Raw genomic sequence first — 6322 nt, 5'->3', positions numbered from 1 at the left:
CGTGCTTCCGTTATCAAGCGCAATGTCAGAACTTCTTCTCTGGCGCCTTTAGCTATCCTAAAGCCAAAGTGATCGTCATTTAACACATCATCAATTTTCTTTTTCATTCTGCTGTATATTATTCTTGTCAACAACGTGGATGCATTAGCTGTTAAGCTGAATGTGCGATAATTCTCGCAATTGTCGGCACTTGCAATCTTCGGAATTGTATGGATGATGTTTTTCCGAAACTCTGATTGTATATCGCGTCTCACACATTCTACACACGAACGTCAATCGTCGTTTTGTTGGCACTTGCAGCAATGATTTTAGAACTTCTGATGGAAAGCTATCTATCCCTTCTGCCTTACATGATTTTAAATCTTCCGAGCTCTTCTAAATTCTAATACTAGATCCTCTATCTCTTTCCTGTCATCTCCTGTTTCTTCTTCTATTACTTCATTAGATAAGTCCTCCCTCTCATACATGGCCCCAATGTACTCTTTCCACCTATTCGCTCTCTCCTCTGCATTTAACAGTGGAATTCACATCGCACTCTTAATGTTACCGCCCTAGCTTTTAATTTCACCGAAGGTTGTTTCGACTGTTCTATATGCTGAGTCAATCTTTCCGACAATCATTTATTTTTCGATTGCTTCACGTTTTTTTACAGCCATTTCGCCTTAGCTTCCCTGCCCTTCCTATTTATTTCATTCGTAAGAGACTTTTACCTCTGCATTCCTGAATTTCACTGAACATTTTTGTACTTCCTTCTTTCATCAATCAACTGTGTTATTTCTTCTGTAACACATGGTTTCTTCGCAGTTACCTACTTTGTACCTACGTTTTTCTCTCCAGTTACTATGATTTCCCTTTTTTAAAAGATGTCCGTTCCTCTTCAACTGAAATGCCTACTGAGCTATTCGTTATCGCAGTATCTACAGCCTCACAGAACTTCAAATGTATCTCTTCATTCCTTAGTGCTTCCGTATTAAACTTCTTTGCGCATTTATTCTTCCTGACTAGTCTCTTGAACTTCAGCTTACTCTTCATCATGACCAACTAGTTATCTGAATCTATGTCTGACCCTGTGTACGCCTTACAATCCAGTAACTGATTTCGGTATCTCTGCTTGACCATGATGTTGTTGTTGTTGTGGTCTTCAGTCCTGAGACTGGTTTGATGCAGCTCTTCATGCTACTCTATCCTGTGCAGGCTTCTTCATCTCCCAGTACCTACTGCAACATACATCCTTCTGAATCTGCTTGGTGTATTCGTCTCTTGGTCTCCCTCTACGACTTTAACCCTCCACGCTGCCCTCCAATGCTAAATTGGTGATCCTTTGATGCCTCAGAACATGTCCTACCAATCGATCCCTTCTTCTAGTCAAGTTGTGCCACAAACTTCTCCCCAATCCTATTCAATACCTCCTCATTAGTTATTTGATCTACCCATCTACTCTTCATCATTCTTCTGTAGCACCACATTTCGAAAGCTTCTATTCTCTTCTTGTCCAAACTAATTATCGTCCATGTTTCACTTCCATACATGGCTACACTCCATACAAATACTTTCAGAAACGGCTTCCTGACACTTAAATCTATACTCGATGTTAACAAATTTCTCTTCTTCAGAAACACTTTCCTTGCCATTTCCAGTCTACATTTTATATCCTCTCTACTTCGACCATCGTTATTTTGCTCCCCAAATAGCAAAACTCCGTTACTACTTTAAGTGTCTCATTTCCTAATCTAACACCCTCAGCATCTCCCGACTTAATTCGACAACATTCCATTGTCTTCGTTTTGCTTTTGTTGATGTTCATCTTATATCCTGCTTTCAAGCTGCTATCCATTCCGTTCAACTGCTCTTCCAAGTCCTTTGCTGTCTCTGACAGAATTACAATGTCATCGGCGAACCTCAAGGTTTTTATTTCTTCTCCCTGGATTTCAATACCTACTCCGAATTTTTCTTTCGTTTCCTTCACTGCTTGCTCAATATACAGATTGAATAACATCGGGGAGAGGCTACAGCCCTGTCTCACTCCCTTCACAACCACTGCTTCCCTTTCCTGCCCCTCAACTCTTATAACTGCCATTTGGTTTCTGTACAAATTGTAAATAGTCTTTCGCTCCCTGTATTTTACCCCTGCCACCTTCAGAATCTGAAAGAGAGTATTCCAGTCAACATTGTCAAAAGCTTTCTCTAAGTCTACAAATGCTAGAAACGTAGGTTTGCCTTTCCTTAATCTAGCTTCCAAGATAAGTCGTAGGGTCACGTGGAATCCAAACTGATCTTGCCCGAGGTCGGCTTCTACTAGTTTTTCCATTCGTCTGTAAAGAATTCGCGTTAGTATTTTGCAGCCGTGACTTATTAAACTGATAGTTCGGTAATTTTCACATCTGTCAACACCTGCTTTCTTGGGGATTGGAATTATTATATTCTTCTTGAAGTCTGAGGGAATTTTGCCTGTCTCATACATCTTGCTCACCAGATGGTAGAGTTTTGTCAGGACTGGCTATCCCAAGGCTGTCAGTAGTTCTAATGGAATGTTGTCTACTCCGGGGGCCTTGTTTCGACTCAGGTCTTTCAGTGCTCTGTCAAACTCTTCACGCAGTATCGTATCTCCCATTCCATCTTCATCTACATCCTCTTCCATTTCCATAATATTGTACTCAAGTACATCGCCCTTGTATAGATCCTCTATATACTCCTTCCACCTTTCTGCTTTCCCTTCTTTGCTTAGAACTGGGTTTCCATCTGAGCTCTTGATATTCATGCAAGTGGTTCTCCTTTCTCCAAAGGTCTCTTTAATTTTCCTGTAGGCAGTATCAATCTTACCCCTAGAGATATACGCCTCTACATCCTTACATTTGTCCTCTAGCCATGCCTGCTTAGTCATTTTGGACTTCCTGTCGATCTCATTTTTGACACGTTTGTATTCCTTTTTGCCTGCTTCATTTACTGCATGTTTATTTTTTCACCTTTCATCAATTTAATTCAGTATTTATTCTGTTACCCAAGGATTTCTATTAGCCCTCATCTTTTTACCTACTTGATCCTCTGCTGCCTTCACTACTTCATCCCTCAAAGCTACCCATTCTTCTTCTACTGTATTTCTTTTCCCCATTCCTGTCAATTGTTCCCTTATGCTCTCCCTGAAACTCTGTACAACCTCTGGTTTAGTCAGTTCATCCAGGTCCCATCTCCTTAAATTCCCACCTTTTTGCAGTTTCTTCAGTTTTAATCTACAGTTCATAACCAATAGATTGTGGTCAGAGTGCACATCTGCCCCTGGAAATGTCTTACAATTTAAAACCTGGTTCCTAAATCTCTGTCCTACCATTATATAGTCTATTTGATACCTTCTAGTATCTCCAGGATTCTTCCATGTATACAACCTTCTTTTATGATTCTTGAAACAAGTGTTAGCTATGATTAAGTTATGCTCTGTGCAAAATTCTACCAGACGGCTTCGTCTTTCATTTCTCTCCCTCAATCCATAATCACCCACTATGTTTCCTTCTCTCCCTTTTCCTACTCTCGAATTCCAGTCGCCCATGACTATTAAATTTTCGTCTCCCTTCACTATCTACATAATTTCTATTATTTCATCATGCATTTTTTTTCAATTTCTTCATCATCTGCAGAGCTAGTTTCATATAAACTTGTACTACTGTAATAGGCGTGGACTTCGTGTCTATCTTGGCCACAAGAATGCGTTCACTATGCTGTTTGTAGTAGCTTACCCGCATTCCTATTTTTTTTATTCATTATTAAACCTACTCCTGCATTACCCTTATTAGACTTTGTATTTATAACCCTGTATTCGCCTGACCAAAAGTCTTGTTCCTCCTGCCACCGAACTTCACTAATTCCCCCTGTATCTAACTATAACCTATCCATTTCCGTTTTTAAATTTTCTAACCTACCTGCCCGATTAAGGGATCTGACATTCCACGCTCCTATCCGTAGAACGCCCGTTTTCTTTCTCCTGATAACGACGTCCTCTTGAATAGTGCCCGCCCGGAGATCCGAATGTGGGACTATTTTACCTCCGGAATATTTTACCCAAGAGGACGCCATGATCATTAACCATACAGTAAAGCTGCATGCCCTCGGGAAAAATTACGGCTGTAGTTTCCCCTTGCTTTCAACCGTTCGCAGTACCAGCACAGCAAGGCCGTTTGGTTAGCGTTACAAGGTCAGATCAGTCAATCATTCAGACTGTTGCCCCTGCAACTACTGAAAAGGCTGCTGCCCCTCTTCAGGAACCACACGTTTGTCTGGCCTCTCAACAGATACCCCTCCGTTGTGGTTGCACCTACGGTACGGCTATCTGTATCGTTGAGGCACGCAAGCCTCCCCACCAACGGCAAGGTCCATGGTTCATGGGGGGGGGGGGGGGGGGGGGGGGGAGACCATGATGTAAACTAACTGAAATCTTCCCTTTTCCAAATTCTTGAACAGAGTATTCGCTATTACTATCTGAAATTTATCGCTCATCTCAAATGGTCTTTCTCCTCTCTCATTCCTACTACCATGCCCATATTATCCCATAACCCACTCTTCTGCTCCTTTTCCTACAACCGCTATCCAATCCCCCTATGACAGATTTTTCAGCACCCTTCACGTACTGAAATACCCAATATTCTCATATACTGTCTCTACTCTTCTTATTCAGCCTGCAACGTCGGCATGTATACCTGAACCATTGTTGTCGGTGTTGGTTTGCTGTCGATTCGGATAAGACAACCCTATCACTGAACTGTTCACAGTAACACACTCTCTGCCCTGCCTTCGTATTCATAACGAGTCCTACTCCTGTTACACCATTTTCTGCTGCTGTTGATATTACCCTCTACTCGTCTGACGAGAAATCCTTGTCTTCTTTCCATTTCACTTTACTAACCCCTACTACATGTAGACTGAGCATTTGCATTTCCCTTTTCAGATTTTCTAGCTTCCCTACCACATTCAAGCTTCTGACATTCCACGCCCCGGCTCGTAGAACATTATCCTTTGTTTGATTATTCAATCTTTTCCCATGGTCACATCCCTTTTGGCAGGCCCCTCCCAGAAATCCGAATGGGGGACTATTCCGGAATCTTTTGCCAATGTAGAGATCATCATGACACTTTTTCAAGAACAGGCCACATTTTCTGCGTATAAATGTTATGTGTCTTTAATGCAGTGATTTCCATTGCCTTCTGCACCCTCATGGCGTTGATCATAGCTGATTCTTCCGACTTTAGGGGTAGTTTCCCACCCCAAGGACATATATGGCTTTGGGTATACACATATGCCACTACAGATGAATATGTCATATGAACAAAGCCAGTGTTTATTAAGCATTACCTGATATTAAGAAATATCAATCTAAAACGAAATACATTTTTAAATATTTGGTATCAGAAGTGATGAACTGCCTATCGACGTTTATGTTGCGACTCGTTGTCTTAGAGACAAGTACTGCAAAAGCGACAGTGGACATATTTTCTTCAACAGGGCATTAAATATCAAGTTTTCAGGAAAATTAGTCGCACACGTGGGTGCTTCATGTGGTCTACTTTTGACAACACAGATACTTATACAAGGTAACAGGTAAACGATTTTGGGAATAGTGTTACAAATGTTTGTCAATTTCTTGCAAAGTATACAAAGTCCACCAAAAATTTCTGGAGCACTAAATTACATGTTACTATTTTCAGGGACAAATTTACGAGCGAAATTGTAAATGCCGTAGCTGTTACCTTAGTTATGTGAGTGTTATGAATGAAGTATTGCAATCTCATGTTGATCTGACAGTTCCCTTCGTCAGTTATCATTGTACGCCATGACACGAGATTCATTACCTGCAATGGGTAAATAGCCCGTAACCACTCACAGACCGATCGAAATTTCTTACCTAACTATAACATGGTGGGTGGAGTAGGCGCGGTGCTGTTCTGACACCTGACGCCAGAGTTCTGCATCCAGGTAGTCCAGAGGTCAAGGGCGCAGCGTACACATCAGAGACGCTAGTACACCCGAGTCACCAACGATATGCTTGCCCCATAGCTCAGCTAGGAGAAAACCCATCAAGCATCAATGCATGCATACTGTAAAGACGTGCTAAATGGTGAAAGCAGCAAGAAATAGAATAGACTAATTACAAGTGCAGGCAAGCATGCATCACAGAAGTAACGGCTGCCAGTTCTACTGGAACTTCATTTTAGTGCAATGCAGGGGGAAATATCTGTGCAGACTTCAGTGCAAGGCATGAGTAACATAGAAGCGGATATCCTCGGTGTAGCAAAGTAGCTCAATGCACTTAATAAAGGCAAGTCTTCCGTTCCAGATA

The sequence above is a fragment of the Schistocerca americana genome, chromosome 2, assembly GCF_021461395.2.
Source record: "Schistocerca americana isolate TAMUIC-IGC-003095 chromosome 2, iqSchAmer2.1, whole genome shotgun sequence".
NCBI lineage: Eukaryota > Metazoa > Arthropoda > Insecta > Orthoptera > Acrididae > Schistocerca > Schistocerca americana.
The sequence above is the reverse complement of the archived record's forward strand: the minus strand, read 5'-3'. Positions refer to the sequence as shown.